Below are 23,353 nucleotides of genomic sequence, written 5' to 3' on the forward strand. Positions count from 1 at the left end.
CTTTACAATATTGTAGTGTTTTTTGCCATCCATTGACATGAATCAGCCATGGATTTACATGTGTTCCCCATCCCGATCCCCCTCCCACCTCCCTCCCCTTCCCATCCCTCTGGGTTTTCCCAGTGCACCAGCCCTGAGCACTTGTCTCATGCATCCAACCTGGGCTGGTGATCTGTTTCACCCTTGATAGTATACTTGTTTCAATGCTATTATCTCAGAACATCCCACCCTCGCCTTCCCCCACAGAGTCCAAAAGTCTGTTCTGTACATCTGTGTCTCTTTTTCTGTTTTGCATATAGGGTTATCTCAGGTTCAAAGGATTGTGTTTTAATCTTGTTTACTGTTTCCTTTGCTGTGCAAAAACCTTTAAGTTTAATCAGTTGCCTTTTGTTTATTTCTGCTTTTATTTCCATTACACTAGGAGGTGGGTCAAAGAGGATCTTGCTGTGATTTGTGTCAAAGAGTGTACTGCCTCTATTTTTTTTTTTTTTTCTAAGAGTTTTATAGTTTCTGGACATATATTTGAGTATTTAATCCATTTAGAATTTATTTTTGTGTATGGTGCTAGGACATATTCTACTTTCATCCTTTTACATGTAGTTGGGCAGTTATCCCAGAACCACTTATTGAAGAGGCTGTCTTTACTCCATTGTGTATTCTTTCCACCTGTGTCAAAGATAAGATGCCCATAGGTGTGTGGGTTTGTCTCTGCATCTATTGGCCTGTATTTCTGTTTTTGTGCTAGTACTATGCTGTACTATGCCTGCAGCTTAGTAGTATAGTCTGAAGTCAGGGAGACTGATTCCTCCAGCTCCATTTTTTTGTTTTTCCCTTAAGATTGCTTTGACTTTGGGGGGTCTTTTATGTTTCCATACAAATTGTGGTTGTTGTTGTTGTTGTTCCTGTTCTGTGAAAAATACCATTGGTAGTTTTGGACAGTATAATAATTTTCACAATATTGATGCTTTTAATCCAAGAATGTGATCTATCTCTCCATCTGTTTGTATCTTCTTTCATTTCTTTCATCAGTTTCTTATAGTTTTTTGCATACAAGTTTTTTGTCTCTCTAGGTTACACCTAAGCAGTTTATTGTTTTTCTTGCAATGATGAATGGTATATTTTCCTTAATTTCTCTCAGAATTTTCATTGTTAGTGTATAGGAATGCAAGGGATTTCTGTGTATTAATTTTATCCCCTGTGACTTAACTATATTCATTGATTAGTAATTTTCTGGTGGCTTCCTTAGGATTTTTTATGTATAGTATCATGTCACCTGCAAATAGTGAGAATTTTACTCCCTCTTTTCCAATCTAGATTCTTTTTATTTATTTTTCTTCTCTGATTGCTGTGGTTAAAGCTTCCAAAACTATGTTGAATAATAGTGGCAAGAGTGGGCATGCACTGTTGCTAATCTTAAAAGAAATGCTTTCAGATTTTCACCATTGAGAATAATGTTTGCTGTGGGGTTGTCTTGTATGGCCTTTATTGTTTGAAGTATGTTCCTTCTATGGAGAAGGCAATGGCACCTCACTCCAGTACTCTTGCCTGGAAAATTCCATGGATGGAGGAGCCTGGTAGGCTGCAGTCCATGGGGTCACTAAGATTCAGACATGACTGAGGCGACTTCACTTTCACTTTTCACTTTCATGCATTGGAGAAGGAAATGGCAACCCACTCCAGTGTTCTTGCCTGGAGAATCCCAGGGACAGGGGAGCCTGGTGGGCTGCCGTCTATGGGGCAGCACAGAGTCGGACAAGACTGAAATGACTTAGCAGCAGCAGTATATTCCTTCTATGCTGATTTTCTTGAGGATTTTTATCATAAATAGGTTTTTAATTCTGTGGAAAGTTTTCTCTGCGTCTATTGAGGTGATCATATGTTTTTTTGTCTTTCAATTTGTTAATATGTTGCTAATTGTTAATATTTGTTAATTGATTGATTTGCATATATTGATCAATCCTTGCATCCCTGAGATAAAGCTCACTTGGTCATGATGTATTATCCTTTTAATATGTTGCTGAATTCTGTTGAGGATTTTTGCATCTATGTACATCAGTGATACTGGCCTCTAATTTTCTTTTTGTGGTATCTTCATCCCATTTTGGTATCCAATCAATGCTAGACTCATAGAATGAATTTGGGAGTTTTCTCTCCTCTGCAATTTTCTAGAAGAGTTTGAACAGGATAGGTTTTAACTCTTCTGTAAACTTTTGGTAGAATTCGCCTATGAAGCCATCTGGACATGAGGTTGTTTTTTGTTTTTTTTGTTTTTTTTTTTTTATTGGAAGATTTTTTTTTATTACAGTTTCAATTTCCATGTTTGTGATTGATCTATTCGTATTTTCTATTTCTTCCTGGTTCAATTTTGGAAGGTGTACTTTTCTAAGAATCCATCTGTTTCTTTAAGGTTGCCCATTTTATTGCCATAGAGTTGCTTGTAGTAGTCTCTTATGATCCTTTGTATACTGCATTGTCTTGTATAATTTCTCCTTTTTCATTTATAATTTTTATTGATTTGAATATTCTTTTTTTTTTCTTAATGAGTGTAGTAAGTGTCACTTTTGTTTATCTTATCAAAGAACTCTTTTAGTTTTATTAATCTTTGCTGTAGTTTCCTTCATTTCTTTTTCATTTATTTCTGCTCTGGTCTTTAGGATTTCTTTCCTTTTACTAATTTTGGAGTGCCTTTTGTTCTTCTTTTTCTAGTTGATTTAGGTGTAAGGTCAGGTTTTTATTTCATGTTTTTCTTGATTCTTGATGTAGGCTTATATTGCTCTGAAATTCCCTCTTAGAATTGCTTTTACTGAATCCCCCATGTTTTGAGTTGTCATGTTTTCATTATCATTTATTTCTATGCATATTTTGATTTTTTTAAATTGCCTCAGTGATCTGTTGGTTATTTAGAAGTGTGTTGTTTAGCCTTCATATGTTTGTGTTTATATATATATATATATTTTTTTTTCCTGTAGTTGATATCTAACCTTACAGCATTGTGATCAGAAAAAATGCTGAAATGTTTTAATTTTTTTCAATGCTCTAAGGCTAGATTTGTGGCTCAGGATTGGACTCTGCCTTGCATCTGCATTCCAAGGCCTACACAGGTGCATCTTATTGGTAGAATATAATTCACATCTGAATGCTAGCTGCAGGAATGTGTGGTAAGTATAGTTTTTGCCTTATAGCCTCTTCAATACTGAGAGCAGAGTGATTTGGAGTTCCGGCTACCTAATTCACTACACCCTATGAAGTATCAATGCTACTAGCTGAAGAAAAAGAAGATCAGAGAAGTTAGATAATTTGAACAAGATATAGCTCCAGAAAGAATGAATATGGTGAGGCCAAAATGGATACAATACCCAGTGGCGGCTGTGTCTGGTGGTGAAAGTTAACTCTGATGCTATGAAGAATAATATTGCATAGGAAGTTGGAATGTTAGGTTCATGAAATCAGGTAAATTGGAAGTGGTCAAACAGGAGATGGCAAAAATGAACATTGACATGTTGGATATCAGTGAACTAAATTGGATGTAAATGGGCAAATTTAATTCAGATGAGCATTATATCTACTAATGTGGGCAAGAATCCCTTAGAAGAAATGGAATAGCCCTCATAGTCAACAAAAGAGAATGAAATACAATACTTGGATGCAACCTCAAAAATGACAGCATGATCTAGGTTAGTTGTCAAGGCAAACCATTCAATATTACAGTAATCCAAACCTATGTCCCAACCATTAATACAGAAGAAGCTGAAGGTGAATGGTTCTATGAAGACCAACAAGAACTTCTAGAACTAACACACACACACACACACACACACACACACACACACACAAAGATGTCCTTTTCAGCATAGGGGATTGGAATGCAAAGTATGAAATCAAGAGATACCTGGAGTAACAGGCAAGTTTGGCCTTGGGTTACAAAATTAAGCAGGGTGAGTGCTAACAGAGTTTTGCCAAAAGAACTCACTATTATAGCAAACACCTTGTTTCAAACATCTCTTCCAAAAGAAAAGAAATACCCATCTGAATGCAGAGTTCTAAAGAATAGCAAGAAGAGATGAGAAAACCTTCTTAACTGAACAATGCAAGGAAACAGAGGGAAACTACAGAATGGGGGAAACTGTAGATATCTTTAAGAAAACTAGAGATTCCAAGGGAACATTTCATTAAAATATGGTCAAAATAAAAGACATAAACAGTGTTGACAGAAGCAGAAAATATTAAGAAGAAGTGGAAAGAATATATGGAAGAACTGTACAAAAAATGTGTTAATGACCCAGATAACCACGATGATATGATCACTCATCTAGAGCCAGAAATCTTGGAGTTTGAAGTCAAGTGGACCTTAGGAAACATTACTACAAATAAAGCTCATGGAGGTGATGGAATTCCAGCTAAGCTATTTCAAATCCTAAAAGATGATGCTGTTAAAGTGCTGCACTAAATATGCCAGAAATTTGGAAAACTCAGCAATAGCCACAGGACTGCAAAAGTCAGTTTTCATTTCAATCTCAAAGAAGGACATTGTGAAAGAATGTTCAAACTACTACAAAATTGCATTCATTTTATATGCTAGCAAAGACAATCCTCAAAATCCTTCAAACTAAGCTTCAACAATCTGTGAACCAAGAACTTCCAGATGTACAAGCTGGATTTAGGAACAAGAGATAAAATTGCCAAAATAATTGCTCAGATATGCAATGGCACCATCCTTATGCCAGAAAGTGATGGCCAATATTTTGGCCACCTGATGCGAAGAACTGACTGATTGGACAAGACTGATGCTGGGAAAGATTGAAGGCAGGAGGAGAAGGGGATGACGGAAGATGTGTTGGTTGGATGGCATCACTGACTCAATGGACATGAGTTTGAGCAAGCTCTGGGAATTGATGATGGGCAGGGAATCCTGGGGTGCTGCAATCCATGGGGTCGCAAAGAGTCGGACAGTACTGTATGACTGAACAACAAGAGCAACAAGATTATACAAGCTTGGAAGCAGTAGTACTAACATTTGAACTTACATTAGTCTGTTACCAGAGTTATTTATCGGGTGCTTGCTTCCCTGGTGGCTCAGAGGTTAAAGCATCTGCCTCGAATGCGGGAAACCCAGGTTCGATCCCTGGGTTGGGAAGATCCCCTGGAGAAGGAAATGGCAACCCACTCCAGTATTCTTGCCTGGAGAATCCCATGGACGGAGGAGCTTGGTAGGCTACAGTCCACGGGGTCGCAAAGAGTAGGACACGACTGAGTGACTTCACTTCACTTTATTCTACTCTATATGGGCTTCCCTCATGGCTCAGGTGGTAAAGAATCTGCCTGCAATGTACGAGACCCAAGTTCAATCCCTGGTTCAGGAAGATCCCCTGGAGAAGTAAATAGCATCCCACTCCAGTATTCTTGCCTGGAGACTTCCATGGACAGAGGAATCTGGCTGGCTGCAGTCCATGGGGTCACAAGGAGTTGGACACAACTGAGAGACTAGCACTTTTACTTTTACTTCATTCTATTCTATACGTTATTCTGAGTGCCTTCACATATCATCCACTTTAATTTTTATATCTCTGTTACATAAATATTAAGATCCTTATTTTTCAGATGAGAACAACAGAATACAGAGACATAGATAAACAGACATAAATAAAATTCTGTAAAGCACACAGTCAATTAGGAATAGAGCTCATATTCTTAGATGCTGTAGTTCAATGCTTCTACTCTTTCCACTGCAGCATGCATAGTCTTGACTAGTGCAGTGGGCTTTTGACTAGCACCACTGTTGATATCATTTACCAAGGAGCTTCTTTGGACACCAACATTCCATTCGTCATAGAATATGGTGATAATCTTCTGAAAGTCTTTGCGTGCTCATAGCTAACTGATGTGGAATATTTGGGCACTTTTAAAAAGCAAAATATTCAGTATGGTAAGGTAAAAACTTAACAAACTACTCTCTGAAAATAAGATTCAAAAGCTTGGAGCCTTTACCAGTTTCCATACTATAAATACTCCTACTCTGATCAATTTGAAGGTACCAATATAATATTAACAAGCTTACAAAATTTCTGACTATTTAACAATTGACTCTGGCAAATCCGGAATGAACCAGATCCGGATAGCACCACAAATAGTCTTTATTATTCAGACCTCATGATACTCTTGCAAGAAAACTTAAATCCTTTCCTACATTTGAATTTCTGACATGTATTAAGACATCTTAAATGCTGAAGATGTTCTGATAGATGGCGGATAGCAAGATAGCAAAGAGAGACTAAGAGATCTCTGAGGGTAAAAATACTAAATTAAGCATGAACCTATCAGGATGGACTTGATAATATCTGAGCGAGCAATGATTTAGGTGCTATTTTTCAATTACTCTGGTTTAATTATCTTGGTTTAACAAGGACTAGAAAGGAAATAAAATGGAATTTTTAGATTTTCAAGACTCTTTCTAAGGGAGTAGATAAGTGATGAAGCTGACAAAGCTCTGTGACTAAGGTTCCACGTCACTGTTTGGACTAGCTTCTATCCTTTTTGCTAGAAGGAGGAGGAGGTAGTTAAACTCCAGAAACTCATGTGAGCATCAGCAATTCCACAGTGCTTCACAGAGAGGACTGAGAACAACCACTGCCTTTCTCTTCTCCAGGTCTTTAACATGCTATTTCCTAGCTGGATTTTTTTTTTTTTTTTTTTTTTTTTTGGTATTTCCTTAGTGGTGAAAATTCTCTCTCAGTCAAAGTTCAAATGCCATCTTGTACAGTATACTTTCTCAAAGTCTTAGAGTTGAAATTAGTCATTCTTTCCTTTGCTTATATTCTTTTTTCAATGACAAGTTTTGTTCTTACTGGCATTTTTGTTAACTGCCTACATGTGGTTTTTGATAGTAGTTGGTGAACTCTCTCGGAGCAGGGGTGGTAGCTCATTTGTATCTGCAACTCTGCTTACATAAGCAAATGCTCACTAAGAATGCTGGCAGTGCTAATATAGTGTGAGTAGGAGCATCTAATGCACTTTCCAAAAAACAGTCTGGGAGAAGCTAAAGGGAAGGAAATTAAGGAGGGGAGGAAGGAAGGGAGAGAGGACAAGAGGAAAGGAAGGAAAGAGGAAAGGATGTTTCACTCCCAGCTCACTCATTATTTGGCTCAAAGTTGGGGGTACATTTTCCCCCATGATCTGAGATTAAAAACATGGTTTTAGAGGAAAGCAAAAAATCCATTTAGAACATCTTAGAGCTACCTACCTGAGAGGTTTCTTTCATGATATAAGTGTATCTCTCTGTATTTCCTATTTGTGAATCATCCTTCTAGTGATATACATGTTCTCCATGAAAATTATTCACGAGAGGGATTGTCCTTGGAAAAACCGTTGACTAGAGGCTAAACATTGTTTCAGTCAATGTGCCAATGCCTCATTGATAGAAAATGCTTCTATGATGCAAACACCTTCATCACTTTGTGTTTCTCTGAGTACATCAATAAGTGCTCATTGTATGATATATGTGTGCTTACAGTATTTATAATACATTGGATGTATATGGTCGGTTTCACATGCCTGAAAGAATAGCTGATTTAGTTCATAACTTTTATGCACTATTTTGGGCATGGCAGGTGGCATTGAACCCAGCAGCCAATGCAGGAGACTTAAAAGATGTGGGTTTGATCCCTTGGTCAGGAAGATCCCCTGGAGGAGGGCATGGCAACACACTCCAGTATTCTTGCCTGGAGTTCCTTGGATAGAGGAGCCTGCTGGGCTACAGTCGACAGGGTCACAAAGAACTGGACACACTGAAGCGAGTTATCATGTATGGAATATTTTATTATTCTCAACATCACATCCATTCTCTTTGCAAGCGTATTTTATAGCACCTTGATGGATTTATTTGATCTGACCTAGTGTTTTAATGACTGGAGAAGGGCATGACAAACCACTCTAGGTCTCTTGCCAAGAGAATCCATGGACAGAGACTGGCAGGCTGCAGTCCAAAGGGTTGCACAGAATCAGACACAACTGAAGAGACTAAGCAGCATCAGTGTTTTAATGACAGCGTGGCTGCAGGAAAAGCACATCAGCTTACAAAAAAGCATTTATTCAAGTCACTTCAGAGTGTGATCCTGCCCTCGGATGATTTGTGAACTGCCAGCCCTTTCATGATGGGCAAAATAGCATAGCATGGACTATAAAGCTATGGCTCAAAAGAAGCTAGTGGTGATTCCTGAATCAACAGGTCAATCTCTTGGAGAGACTGCTAACTGTATATAATCAGTCATTACCATAACTGTATCACTGGGTTCAATTCTATGTGATTCTTTTCTTCTGAATTTCAACTTTCTTATAGGGATAGTGTAAGACAGAGCAAAGTGATGGTAGGTCAGACCCTAGAATTCTGAAAGTTCATGCACCAGTGGAATGGTCTAAATAATAATTAAAGAATGATATGGGTAGGGAGGTCTGGGGCTTCATTTTGGATAACACCTGAACTCTTCTTCCCTCTCAGTTTTGGGGAAACCACTCCTAAACTCCAAAGTTTTACATCCTTATCTATTTAGTGCCCTAGTTTTAACTGGTTAAGGAGAATGACCTTGTACCCTAAGACAAGCATATTTATTTGTAGTAGTATAACCACCCATCCTTCTCACCATGGTGTCAGCTCAGATCATCTTTTTTGCTTGTTTATTTTGTTTTCAGTTTTATTTATTTATTTATTTTCTTTACAATATTGTATTGGTTTTGCAATACATTGACATGAATCTGCCATGGGTGTACATGTGTTCAAAATCCTGAACACCCCTCCCACCTCCCTCCCCATCCCATTTCTCTGATTCATCCCAGTGCACCAGCCCCAAGCACCCTGTATAATGCATCGAACCTGGACTGGTAATTTGTTTCACATATGATAATTTGTATGTTTCATTCTCATTCTCCCATATCATTCTGCCTTCGCCCTCACCCACAGAGTCCAAAAGACTGTTCTATACATCTGTGTCTCTTTTGCTGTCTCACATACAGGGTTATCCTTAACATCTTTCTAAATTCCATATATATGCTTGGTGTTTTTCTTTTCTGGCATATTTCACTCTGTATAATAGGCTCCAGTATTATCCACCTCGTTAGAACCAATTCAAATGTATTCTTTTAAATGGCTGAGTAATATTCCATTGTGCATATCTACCACAGCTTTCTTATCCATTCATCTGCGATGGACATCTAGGTTGCTTCCATGCCCTGGCTATTATAAATAGTGCTATGATGAACATTGGGGTACATGTGTCTCTTTCAATTCTGGTTTTCTTGGTGTGTATGCCCAACAGTGGGATTGCTGGGCCATATGGCAGTTCTATTTCCAGTTGTTTAGGGAATCTCCACACTGTTCTCCATAGTGGCTGTACTAGTTTGCATTCCCAACAAGAGTTTAAGACGGTTCCCTTTTCTCCACACCCTCCCAGCATTTATTGCTTGTAGACTTTTGGATAGCAGCCATCCTGACTGGCGTGTAATGGTACCTCATTGAGGTTTTGATTTACATTTCCCAGATAATGAGTGATGTTGAGCATCTTTTCATGTGCTTGTTAGCCATCTGTATGTCTTCTTTGGAGAAATGTCTGTTTAGTTCTTTGGCCCACTTTTTGATTGGGTCATATATTTTTCTGGAACTGAGCTGCAGGAGTTGCTTTTATATTTTGGAGATTAAATTCTTTGTCCATTGCTTCATTTGCTATTATTTTCTCCCATTCTGAAGGCTGTCTTCTCACCTTGCTTAGAGTTTCTTTTCTTATGCAGAAGCTTTTCATTTTAATTAGGTCTCATTTGTTTATTTTGGCTTTTATTTCTAATATTCTGGGAGGTGGGTCATGGAAGATCCTGTTGTGGTTTATGTTGAAGAGTGTTTTGCCTATGATTTCTTGTAGGAGTTTTATAGTTTCTGGTCTTACATTTAGATCTTTAGTCTGTTTTGAGGTTATTTCTGTGTATGGTGTTATAAAGTGATCTAGTTTCATTCTTTTACAAATGGTTGGCCAGTTTTTCCAGCATCACTTTTTAAAGAGATATTATTTTCTCCATTGTATATTCTTGCCTCCTGTGTTGAAGATAAGGTGTCTATAGGTGCGTGGATTTATCTCTGGGCTTTCTATTTTGTTCCGTTGATCTATATTTCTGTCTTTGTGCCAGTACCATAATGTCTTGATGACTGGCTTTGTAGTAGAGCCTGAATTCAGGCAGGTTGATTCCTCTAGTTTCATTCTTTCTCAACATTGCTTTGGCTATTCGAGGTTTTTTTGTATTTCCATACAAATTGTGAAATTATTGGTTCTAGTTCTCTGAAAAATACCGTTGGTAGCTTGATAGGGATTTCACTGAATCTATAGATTGCTTTGGGTAGTATACTCATTTTCAGTATATTGATTGTTCCGATGCATGAACGTGGTATATTTCTCCATCTATGTGTGTCCTCTTTGATTCCTTTCACCAGTGTTTTATAGTTTTCTATATATACATGTTTTGTTTCCTTAGGTAGATATATTCCTAAGTGTTTTATTCTTTTCGTTGCAGTGGTGAATGGAATTGTTTCCTTAATTTCTCTTTCTGTTTTCTCATTGTTAGTGTATAGGAATGCAAGGGATTTCTGTGTGTTGATTTTATATCCTGCAACTTTACTATATTCATTGATTAGCTCTAGTAATTTTCTGGTAGAGTCTTTAGGGTTTTCTATGTAAAGGATCATGTCATCTGCAAACAGTGAGAGTTTTACTTCTTCTTTTCCAATCTGGATTCCTTTTACTTCTTTTTCTGTTCTTCTTGCTGTGGCCAAAACTTCCAAAAGTATGTTGAATAGTAGTGGTGAGAGTGGGAACCCGTGTCTTGTTCCTGACTTTAAGGGAAATGCTTGCAGTTTTTCACCATTGAAGATGATGTTTGCTGTGGGTTTGTCATATATAGCTTTTATTATGTTGAGGTATGTTCCTTCTATTCCTGATTTCTGGAGGGCTTTATCATAAATTGATGTTCAATTTTGTCAAAGGCTTTCTCTGCATTTATTGAGATACTCATATGATTTTTATTTTTCAATTTGTTAAAGTGGTGTATTACATTGATTGATTTGTGGATATTAAAGAATCCTTGCATTCCTGGGATAAAACCCACTTGGTCATGATGTATGATCTTTGAATATGTTTTTGGATTCTGTTTGATAGAATTTTGTTAAGGATTTTTGCATCTATGTTCATCACTGATATTGGCCTGTAGTTTTCTCTTTTTTTTGTGGCAACTTTCTCAGGTATTCATATTAGGCTGATGGTGTCCTCATGTAATGAGTTTGGAAGTTTACCTTCCTCTGCAATTTTCTGGAAGAATTTGAATAGGATAGGTATTCAGTTCGGTTCAGTCACTCAGTCATGTCCGACTTTTTGTGACCACATGAATCGCAGCACTCCAGGCCTCCCTATCCATCACCAACTCCCGGAGTCTACTCAAACCCATGTCCATCGAGTCAAAGATGCCATCCAACCATCTCATCCTCTGTCGTCCCCTTCTCCTCCTGCCCCCAATCTCTCCCAGCATCAGGGTCTTTTGCAATGAGTCAACTCTTCTCATGAGGTGCCCAGAGTACTGAAGTTTCAGCTTCAGCATCAGTCCTTCCAATGAACACCCAGGACTGATCTCCCTTAGGATGGACTGGTTGGATCTCCTTGCAGTCTAAGGGACTCTCAAGACTCTTCTCCAACACCTGATTTCAAAAGCATCAATTCTTTGGTGCTCAGCTTTCTTCACAGTCCAAATCTCACATTCATACATGACCACTGGAAAAACCATAACCTTGAATAGATGGACCTTTGTTGGCAAAGTAATGTCTCTGCTTTTTAATATGCTGTCTAGGTTGGTCATAACTTTCCTTCCAAGGATTAAGCGTCTTTTAATTTCATGGCTGCAATCACCATCTGCAGTGATTTTGGAGACCAATAATAATAATAATAATAATAATAATAATAAAAAATAAAGTCTGACACTGTTTCCACTAATAATAATAATAATAAATAAAGTCTGATACTGTTTTCACTGTCTCCCCATCTATTTCCCATGAAGTGATGGGACCAGATGCCATGATCTTAGTTTTCTGAATGTTGAGCTTTAAGCCAACTTTTTCACTCTCCTCTTTCACTTTCCTCAAGAGGCTTTTGAGTTCCTCTTCACTTTCTGCCATAAGGGTGGTGTCATCTGCATATCTGAGGTTTTTGATATTCCTCCCAGCAATCTTGATTCCAGCTTGTGCTTCTTCCAACCCAGCGTTTCTCGTGATGTACTCTGCATATAAGTTAAATAAGCAGGGTGACAATACACAGCCTTGACGTACTCCTTTTCCTATTTGGAACCAGTCTGTTTTTCCATGTCCCTTTCTTACTGTTGCTTCCTGACCTGCATACAGGTTTCTCAAGAAGCAGGTCAGGTGCTCAGGTATTCCCATCTCTTTCAGAATTTTCCACAGTTTATTGTCATCCACACAGTCAAAGGTTTTGACGTAGTCAATAAAGCAGGAATAGATGTTTTTCTGCAACTCTCTTGCTTTTTTGATGATCCAGCAGATGTTGGCAATTTGATCTCTGGTTCCTCTGCCTTTTCTAAAAGCAACTTGAACATCTGGAAATTCACGGTTCACATATTGCTGTAGCCTGGTTTGGAAAATTTTGAGCATTACTTTTCTAGCGTGTAAGATTAGTGCAATTGTGCAGTAGCTTGAGCATTTTGGGGGATTGCCTTTCTTAGGGATTGGAATGAAAACTGACCATTTCCAGTCCTGTGGCCACTGCTGAGTTTTCCTAATTTGCTGGCATATTGACTGCAGCACTTTCATAGCATCATCTTTCAGGGTTTGAAATAGCTCACCTGGAATTCCTCACCTTCACTAGCTTTGTTCTTAGTGATGCTTTCCAAGGCCCACTTGACTTTACATTCCAGGATGACTGGCTCTAGGTAAGTTATTTGGGTCATGAAGATCTTTTTGTACAGTTCTTCTGTGTATTCTTGCCACCTCTTCTTAATATCGTCTGCTTCTGTTAGATCCATACCACTTCTGTCCTTTATCGAACCCATCTTTGCGTGAAATATTCCCTTGGTATGTCTAATTTTGTTGAAGAGATCTCTAGTCTTTTCCATTCTGTTGTTTTCCTCTATTTTTTTGCATTGATCGCTGAGGAAGGCTTTCTTATCTCTCCTTGCTATTCTTTGGAACTCTGCATTCAAATGGGAATATCTTTCCTTTTCTCCTTTGCTTTTCACTTCTCTTCTTTTCATACTATTTGTAAGGCCTCCTCAGACAACCATTTTGCCTTTTTGCATTTCTTTTCCACGGGGGTGGTCTTGATCCCTGTCTCTTAAACAATGTCTCAAACCTCCGTCCATAGTTCATCAGGCTCTCTGTCTATCAGATCTAGTCCCTTAAATGTATTTCTCACTTCCAGTGTATAGTCATAAGGGATTTGATTTAGGTCATACCTGAATGGTCTAGTGGTTTCCCCTACTTTCTTCAGTTTAAGTCTGAATTTGAGTTCATGATCTGAACAGACAGCTCCCAGTCTTCTTTTTGCTGACTGTATAGAATTTCTCCACCTTTGGCTGCAAAGAATATAATCAATCTGATTTCGGTGTTGACCATCTGATGATGTCCATGTGTAGAGTCTTCTCTTGTGTTGTCGGAAGTGGGTGTTTGATATGACCAATGAGTTCTCTTGGCAAAACTCTATTAGCCTTTCCCCTGCTTCATTCCGTACTCCAAGGCCAAATTTGCCTGTTACTCCAGGTGTTTCTTGACTTACTAGGATAGGTGTTTTCACTTCTCTAAATTTTTGGTAGAATTCACGGTGAAGCCATCTGTCCCTGGGCTTTTGTTTGTAGGAAGATTTCTAATTGCGGTTTCAATTTCCCTGCTTGTGATGGGTCAGTTATGATTTTCTAGTTCTTCCTGGTTCAGTTTTGGAAAATTGCACTTTTCTAAGAATTTGTCCATTTCTTCCAAGTTGTCCATTTTATTGGCATATAGTTGCTGATAATAGTCTCTTATGATCCTTTGTATTTCAGTGTTGTCTTTTGTGATCTCTCCCTTTTCATTTCTAAATGTTGATTTGATTCTTCTCCCTTTGTTTCTTGATGAGTCTGGCTAATGGTTTGTCAATTTTATTTATCTTCTCAAAGAACCAGCTTTTGGCTTTTTTGATTGTTGCTATGGTCTCTTTTGTTTCTTTTTCATTTATTTCTGCCCTAATTTTTAAGATTTCTTTCCTTCTACTAACTTTGGGGTTCTTCATTTCTTCCTTTTCAAGTTGCTTTAGGTGTAGAGTTAGGTTATTTATTTGACTTTTTTCTTGTTTCTTGAGGTAAGCCTGTATTGCTATGAGCCTTCTCCTTAGCACTACTTTTACAGTGTCACATAGGTTTTGGGTTGTTTTGTTTTCATTTTCATTCATTTCTATGCATATTTTTATTTCTTTTTTTTTTTTTTTTTAATTTCTTCTGTGATTTTTTGGTTATTCAGCAGCGTGTTGTTCAGCCTCCATATGTTGGAGTTTTTAATAGTTTTTCCCCTGTAATTTACATCTAGTCTTTCTGCATTGTGGTCAGAAGATATGCTTGGAATGATTTAAATTTTTTTGAATGTACCAAGGCTAGATTTATGGCCCAGGGTGAGATCTATCCTGGAGAAGGTCCCATGTGTGCTTCAGAAAAACTTAAAATTCATTTTTGGGGGGGTGAAATCTACTATAGATATCAATTAAGTCTAACTGGTTTTTTGTATCATGTAAAGTTTGTGTTTCCTTGCTAATTTTCTGTTTCGTTGATCTATCCATAAATGTGAGTGGGGTATTAAAGTATCCCACTATTATTGTGTTATTGTTAATTTCCCCTTTCATACTTGTTAGCCTTTGTCTTACATATTGTGGTGCTCCTATATTGGGTGCACATATATTTATAATTGTTATATCTTCTTCTTGGATTAATCTTTTAATCATTATGTAGTGTCCATCTTTGTCTCTTTTCACAGCCTTTGTTTTAAAGTCTATTTTGGCTGATATGAGTATTGTTACCCATGCTTTCTTTTGGTCTCTATTTGCATGGAAAATTTTTTTCCAGCCCTTCACTTTCAATCTGTATGTGTCCCTTATTTTGAGGTGGGTCTCTTGTAGACAACACATATAGGGGTCTTGTCTTTGTATCCATTCAGCCATTCTTTGTCTTTTGTTTGGGGCATTTGACCCATTTACATTTAAGGTAATTATTGATAAGTATGATCCCATTGCCATTTACTTTATTGTTTTGGGTTCGAGTTTATATACCCTTTCTGTGTTTCCTTCTAGAGGAGATCCTTTAACATTTGTTGGAGAGCTGGTTTCATGATGCTGAATTCTCTCAGCTTTTTCTTGTCTGTAAAGCTTTTGATTTTTCCTTCATATTTGAATGAGATCCTTGCTGGGTACAGTAATCTGGGCTGTAGATTATTTTCTTTCATCACTTTAAGTATGTCTTGCCATTCCTTTCTGGCCTGAAGAGTTTCCAATTGAATGATCAGCTGTTATCCTTATGGGAATCCCCTTGTGTGTTATTTGTTGTTTCTCTGTTGCTGCTTTTAATATTTGTTCTTTGTGTTTGATCTTTGTTAATTTGATTAATATGTGTCTTAGGATGTTTTGCCTTGGGTTTATCCTGTTTGGGACTCTCTGGGTTTCTTGGACTTCGGTGATTATTTCCTTCCCCATTTTAGGGAAGTTTTCAAGTATTATCTCAAGTATTTTCTCATGGCTTTTCTTTTTGTCTTCTTCCTCTGGCATTCCTATGGTTTGAATGTTGGCATGTTTCACATTGTCCTAGAGGTCTCTGAGGTTGTCCTCATTTCTTTTAATTCTTTTCTTTCTTTTTTCCCCTCTGCTTCATTTATTTATACCATTCTATCTTCTCCCTCACTTGTCCTATCTTCTGCCTCCGTTATTCTACTGTTGGTTCCCTCCAGAGTATTTTTTATCTCATTTATTGCATTATTCATTATATATTGACTATTTTTATTTCTTCTAGGTCTTTGTTAAACATTTCTTGCATCTTTTCTATCCTTATCTCCAGGCTATTTATCTGTAACTCCAATTTGCTTTCAAGACTTTGGATCATTTTCACTATCATTATTTGGAATTCTTTATCAGGTAGATTCCCTATCTTTCCCTCTTTTGTTTGGTTTGGTGGGCATTTATCCTGTTCCTTTACCTGCTGGGTATTTCTCTGCCTTTTCATCTTGCTTATATTGCTGTGTTTGGGGTGGCCTTTTCCTATTCTGTCAGTTTGTCGTTCCTCTTTTTTGTGGAGTTTCCTCGCTCTGTGTGGGGTTGGATGGGTGGCTTGTCAATGTTTCCTGGTTAGCGAAGCTTGTGTCGGTGTTCTGGTGGGTGGAGCTGGATTTCTTCTTTCTGGAGTGCAATGAGGTGTCCAGTAGTGAGTATTGTGATGTCATTGCGTTTGGTGTGACTTTGAGCAGCCTGTATATTGAAGTTCAGGGCTATGTTCCTGCGTTGCTGGAGAATTTGCACGGTATGTCTTGGTCTGGAACTTGTTTGCTCTTGGGTGGTGCTTGGTTTCAGTGTAGGTTTGGAGGCCTTTGATAAGCTCCTATTGATTAAAGTTCCTTGGATTCAGGAGTTCTCTGGTGTTCTCAGGATTTGGACTTAAGCCTCCTGCCTCTGGTTTTCAGTATTATTCTTAAAGTAGACTCAAGACTTCTCCATCTATACAGCACTGATGTTGAAACATCTAGGTTAATGATGAAAGGTTTCTCCACAGTGAGGAATACACAGAGAGGTACACAGAGTTACATGGAGAAGAGCAGAGGGAGGAGGGAGATAAAGGTGACCAGGAGGAGAAGAGGGGGAATCAAAAGGAGAGAAAGCAAGGTAGCCAGTGGTCTCTTCCCTATATGTTCTGCACAGTCTGGATCCCTCAAGAGATGTTCACGGAGTTAAACAGAGAAGAGAAGAGGGAGGACGGAGACAGAGGATAAACAGGGAAATCAAGAGGAGAGAGACAGATCCAGCCAGTAATCAGTTTCCTAAGTGTTCTCTACAGCCTGGAACGCACAGAGAGATTCACTGAGTTGGGTAAAGAAGAAAAGGGGGAGGGGGAGATAGAGGCCACCTGTGGAGAAAAAGGAGAGTCAAAAGGGGGAGAGAGCAATCAGGCCAGTGGTCTCCCTCCCACGTAAAAATGGGTACTGAAGATTGGGTTCTTAAAGATAGAAAGTTGATAACAAATACCAAAAAGGAAAATTAAAAGTCTAGAGTAGAGGTTAGATTCTCATAAATACAATATTAAAATAAAACAACACAACAACAACAACAAAACAAAGTCACAGAAGTTATGAAATATGTATATGAAGTTTGCTTTAAAAATAGGGTCTTTTTTTTTCTTTCTCTTTTTGCAAGGTAGTAATAGGTTTAAAAATGAAAATTAAAGGAGTAATAGGGGACTTTAAAGTAAAAAAATAATAATAATAATTTAAAAAGTGATAATAGTAAAAATATATCTAAGACTTTCTCTGGAGCTGTTGCAGACAGTGTGGAGTCAGTTCATTTTCAGATAATTCCTTGGTCCAGCTTGTACTTCTCAAGGTCTATAGCCCCCTTCCAATGTAGTTAGTGCTAACTGCAGCGTTTTAATCTGTTGCACCTGTCACTTCCAAAGCCGTTCCCTCTGTTTATTTTAGTTTCTTCTGTTTGCTAGTCTCTTCAGTGTCTAATTTCCTCCCTGACACAAGGGGGCGGTGGTGGTCACTTTTTTAGGCTGCTTGTTCAGTGGTGTGTGGGGAGGGAGGAGCACTGCAAACAATTACCACTGGCGTGTGTGGGCGGTGCTCGCAGTGTCTCAGCTACACTGAGTTTGCCCCGGCTCACACGTGCGTGCTTTCCCAGTCTACACTGCTCAGGCTCCAAGTTGCTTTGCTGGGAACTGTCTGAGGCAGGCCCTGGGTTGCATGCACTTCCCAGGCCTAAGCCGCTCAGGTTCAGGTTCTTGTGTACTCCACAAAGGCACAGACTTGGTTGGGCCTGCCGGGTTTTGTGCCCTTCCCAGGTTCAAGCCGCTCAGGTGACCAGGTGCTTCGCAGTCACCCGCCGTTGAAGACTGCCACTTATCACCTCCTCCGTCCCAGCCGCTCAGTTTTCTAGGTGTAAAACGGGCGCGCCTTCTCAGGTGTGTCCTGTGTCTCTTCTGGGGAGCTGATCTCTGGCTGTGACCCTCCTTGCAGATGTCGACCATCCAGAATCCCAAGAAGTCTTGGTTAGTAATGAAACCTGCTTGCAGTTTGGTAGGATGCCCCTTTGGGACCATGATTGCCCCCTTCCGGCTCTGGCTGACCTCACCTGCCTGTCTCCTATGAGGGATGGGCCGGTCCACAGCTGGCTAGCTCTGCTCAGTCCTTTGTTCTGTGAGCTGGCCTGGCGGTGTCTTAGGTTAAGGCTTTCCACAGGATAGCTATCCCACAGTCTGGGTTACTATCTCAAGCTAGTTCCCTCAGATTGCCCTTGGGGCATTCAGGCCTGGTCCTTACCCAAAGCAATACAGCCTGCTCCTCCCTGTCCAGCCTCCCCTTGCTAGTGGGGGATGCAAGGGTCTGGGCTGCTGCTCTGCTGGGAGTTGCTGTTAGGCACGTAATCTGTGGGTTTTAATTATTTTACCTCCCGGTTGTTTTGCCCTCTGAGATTCCAAGGCTCACCACAGATCCACCAGAGAGAGTGTTTCCTGGTGTTTGGAAACCTCTCTCTTTTTTAAGACTCCCTTCCCAGGATGGATCTCCATCCCTACCTCTTTTGTCTCTCTTTTTATCTTTTATATTTTGTCCTACCTCCTTTCGAAGACAATGAGCTGCCTTTCTTGGTGCCTGATGTCCTCTGCCAGCATTCAGAAGTTGTTTTGTGGAATTTACCCAGCATTCAAATGTTCTTTTGATAAATTTGTAAGTGAGAAAGTGGTCTCCCCGTCCTATTCCTTCACCATCTTAGAACCGCCTCAGATTTTCTTATCTGATGGACAACCTAGAGGGATAGGGTGGGGAGGGAGGAAGGAGAAGGTTCAGGGTGGGGAGACATATGTACACCCATGGCTGATTCATGTCGGTGTACGGCAAAAGCCATCACAATATTGTACAGTCATTATCCTCCACTTAAACTAATTAAAACAAACAAACAAAAAAAAAAACTTTGTTGTAGTGATAGCCTTTGGAAGTTTGCCTGATTCCCAGAGTAACTTGTCCTATTAAGGTCTATGTTTGTGCTAGATTGCAGTATCTGAAACACATTAATTCATTCAGTACATGTCTTAGCATGCTTTTTCAGTGGTCTAGTAGTTGCCAGACACTTGATAAGACAGGTACTCTCTTTCCAAAACTTCTTTAATGCCAGGGCATGTCAGACTCACCCCTGGGTGATTACACAATATAGGATATGGGAATCTCTAGAGAGGGCTTAAATGGGCACTAAACTTCAAGGGGTTTGTTTTATGAAGCATCTGATCTTTCCAGAAATGCTAAATGGGTTCTCATGGACATCTCTCTAAAGTTATAGGGGAGCCCAAACAGTACAATGACAAACTTCATCTGAGATAGTTGAGGCCAGTTTCCCAAAGATTTGACATCCAGACTCTTTCTCATCCCTTGATTTTTTCCTACTCTATCAGATAAGCTCCTTTCACTCTTTTCCACATCCTGAGTCATAATAGCTGTCCAGGATCCTGAAACCTGCCTTCTATATGATCATCATATGAAATAATACCAAGGATCTGGAAAAGAGACTCTCGTTTATGTTCCAGGAGTTTTTCACTGGTTCCTGATAATCTCTTATATTAACCAAACTTGAATGCCACACAAGTAAACTTATACAGTTTATAAGTATAAACTGAGGCCCAAAAAGATCACAAAGAATGTATGGCAGGACTAAGGCCAGATTCCAGCCTTCCTGATCTTAAAGCACTTAGTCTTCCCATGACAGTGAGTTCCCTCTGATCTCCTTTCTTTGTCCTCAAAGATTCTGCTTTTGCATTTTAAGTGGTTTGTGGTCATCAAAGGGGTATACATGACAATTCATTGTTCAAGACTGAGATTTTACAGTTTAACTTCAATAGAGATGAACTTCTTAACCTTAAGATTGTATTAATTTTTTGTACCTGGCCTTAATTATGAATAGTAGCCTTATTATTAACTATTAATATTGACTGATTATTAATAGTTTTCCTTTTGTATAGAGTTTCTTTTTGACTTTTTTCACTATTGCATTTTGGGTTTAAAAACTAAACATTAACATCATTCTGTGTCACTATATTTTGAATGTCTTTAGAGGGTATAAGTCTATTTTTAAAGTAGTGTGCTCCTATTAAATGTGATTAGAACAAATTAGACACTATTTGACTTTCAGTTTTGTATATATGTTTATATGATTGTGTTTCTGCATGTATAACTTTTTAATAAAAGTCTTAGGTTTCATAGCTAACTTGTAATTTCTTCCTATAAGATTTCTTTGAGAATGATCATTAATGTCCAACATCAACCTTCTTGGGCCAGACCTGAGGAGGGTGAGTGATTATATAAACACTGAGCTGTGTCCAATAGAGCTGCTTATGAGTGTTGTTTGGGAGGGGGAGGGGTGTCTTAAGGTCAAACAGGAGGTGTCAAGATACCAGGTGGTTAGCCTGAGTGGTGCTGGGCCAGGAAAAAAAGAGAGAGAATAAATATTCTAGTTGGAGATTAGAGATGAAGCTAAGTCAAGGCCACAACCCTGTTGAATTTGTTAAAAGGAAGGCTAGATGATCAGGAGATATATCAACAAAGGTTAGGCAAAGATTGGGTAGGGCTCATATTGTGGAATAGGGTCAGTTCAGGGATGAATCTCATATCTTAACCACTTTAGTGCCTTTTACTGGGGACTTGGCAACCTCATACTGGGTGGGGCAGGAGATAGCTGCTTTAGGCCATAATCACCTTTTTAAATAATAGGTCAATTTCCTCCAGGAGCAGTACCACAATCATGCATTTGTAACTCACAAGAGTAAAAATAATTTGAACATTATGAGAAAAAGTAGAAGAGATCCTAATGCTTCATGTAAAAACCTTTAAATTCCCTTTTCATTAAAAATTCCTCTATGCAGCTAGTAGCAAAGAATACCATGATTCACCATCTGTGCAGATTAATGTGTAATAAAAAAGAAAGAGAGGGAAACGGCAGCAGATAAGATGAATGCTTTCCCAGATGCAGCAGAAATAAAACGTAGAGTATCTTTCCATAACTTTTTTTTCCCACATCTCATCTTACACCTGTTTTATTTGAATCTTGATACAATTGTTTAAGGAAAACTCAACTTTATTTGTATTTAAAATACTGAATAATGTAGAAATTGTGGGTATTAATCAAACACTTATGCATCTTTCACATTGAAAGGCTTTAAGAATTTGTTGGAAATAATTAGGCAACCTTGGCATTTCACTTTTACATTTCCCATTCTGGGAAGATTTCCCCTACTATTTCCAGATTGAGTTCACTGGGCAGAACCTCAGAATATGCACTGGGGGACCACAGATTGCCAATTGCCTCTAAATCTGAATCTAATCAGTCACAAAAGTGCATCTCATTCTTAGGCTGACTTTGCTTCAGTGGGCCATTGGATGGTTGTCTTCCAATAACTAGAGTTTCTGGTAGACTAATAGAACCCATTGTTTTGTTTGATTTTGAGCACCTGCAGTATGAGAGACACAATCTTTGCTTTACTTACATTGTTTGTTTTAATCCTCACAATCATCTAAAGAAGTAAACACTATTGGCATTCCCACTTCATTGTAGAAGAGACAGAGACAGAATTTGAAGAACTTGTTGCATGTCAGCAAATGAATACATATTAAATTTTACCTCAGAAGTCAGATCTGTCTCCTTCTAAAGCCCATGCTCTTAACTATTACACCCTACAATCTCATTCAATTATTAGGTTATTTGCTATTCAATTTGGATACTTATAGATCCAGCATTAATATTGGAAACCCCATGTCCCTGCAAATCACAATTTTCACTCTCAATATACCACAAATCATCGTTCCCAGCAGCAAAGATGTAATTGCATCTTACTGCAATTACAGTTGCTAATCAATTCTACATCAATGCTTACTTACATTCTATGTAGATATGTGGACTCATTACTTAGCAAAATGGTCAGTAATCTCAGTTTTACAGGACCTTTTCTAATAGCATAGGGAAGCCAAAGAAATAAGTCATTCTTACTACGAACCAAATGGAAATAAATCATTGTGTCATATTCCTCGGTTGGGGATTCCAGGTATTTCTGAGTTTTAACTTTTCAATCAAGGGGACTCTTTGAGGAACTATGTGTCTTACCATCATTTTCAAATTTCCCCTTTAACTTTTCTACTAATAGTTCTACTAATAATTTAACTTGCATTAAAAATATTTTCAGTGTTTATTCATGTGATTTAAAAACCGTTAAATAAGGCTACATTTCTACTAAAATTCAAAAAGTAAGCATGATATGTACATGACATATGTTTATGTGACTATGTTAGAAGACATTCTGGGATCAATTCCATGCTCTCTGGCTGGCCCTCCTGAAGGTGGTTTGATACAGGCTGGGAAATAAATGAATCAAAAAGGATGTCTTCCTATTACCTCTAAAGAAGAATCTGATAATCATAAAGTCCAGTAGGTTATCCTGAGTGTCAGTCATATGATTTTCAGGGTGCAGAAGGAGCTAAGACTCTGCTTCTGCTCTAGGTCCAAAGAAACCTGGTAGCTGAGAATATGCTAGAAACATGGTCCAATATTAGAAAAAGCCAGATAAAGTGTATACAGCAGAGAACTATAGTAAAAATAAGCTGCAAGGAGGGAGGAGAATAGTTATGTGGAGAGGCCATTACAAGAACTCCAATCTACCTTTAAGCAAGGCATGGAGACAGCATACTAATTTCAGACCCCTCTCACTGTTAGAGAAGTTCCTCAGGGGCCTAACCTGGTGGCTTACTGGGGACTTCTTAGCTCAGATCTGGAAAGTGGGAGTTTTGTTCCTTTGATCTTTCATGACAGTAAGTGTCCAGGGGCACAGTCAATATGAGGGAAGCCAATAGCTCATTCACTGCAGCATTTTTACATCTGCCCTGTCCAGCATTCTGTGAATGGTGCAAAGGGTAATGAAACCCCAACCTTACACATCATCATGTCTTTTTTCCTTAATTAATTTACTTTTAATTGAAGGATAATTACTTTACAATATAGTGTTGCTTTCTGCCGTGCATCAGCATGAATCAGTCATAGGTATACATATGCCCCCTCCCCCTTGAAACTCCCTC

The 23,353-nt window shown here is 38.6% G+C and overlaps 1 protein-coding gene and 1 non-coding gene across 4 annotated transcripts in view; both read left to right on the forward strand.

The window, feature by feature from the left end:
- CA10 (carbonic anhydrase 10) overlaps positions 1 to 23,353 on the forward strand; it is an 830,820-nt gene that overhangs the window by 394,891 nt on the left and 412,576 nt on the right. The gene's annotated exons all lie outside the window — the stretch shown is intronic.
- TRNAS-CGA lies at positions 5,063 to 5,134 on the forward strand. The gene has a single exon. It is a non-coding gene; the product is annotated as a tRNA-Ser (tRNA).

The sequence above is a fragment of the Cervus canadensis genome, chromosome 1 (assembly GCF_019320065.1).
Source record: "Cervus canadensis isolate Bull #8, Minnesota chromosome 1, ASM1932006v1, whole genome shotgun sequence".
Classification (NCBI taxonomy): domain Eukaryota; kingdom Metazoa; phylum Chordata; class Mammalia; order Artiodactyla; family Cervidae; genus Cervus; species Cervus canadensis.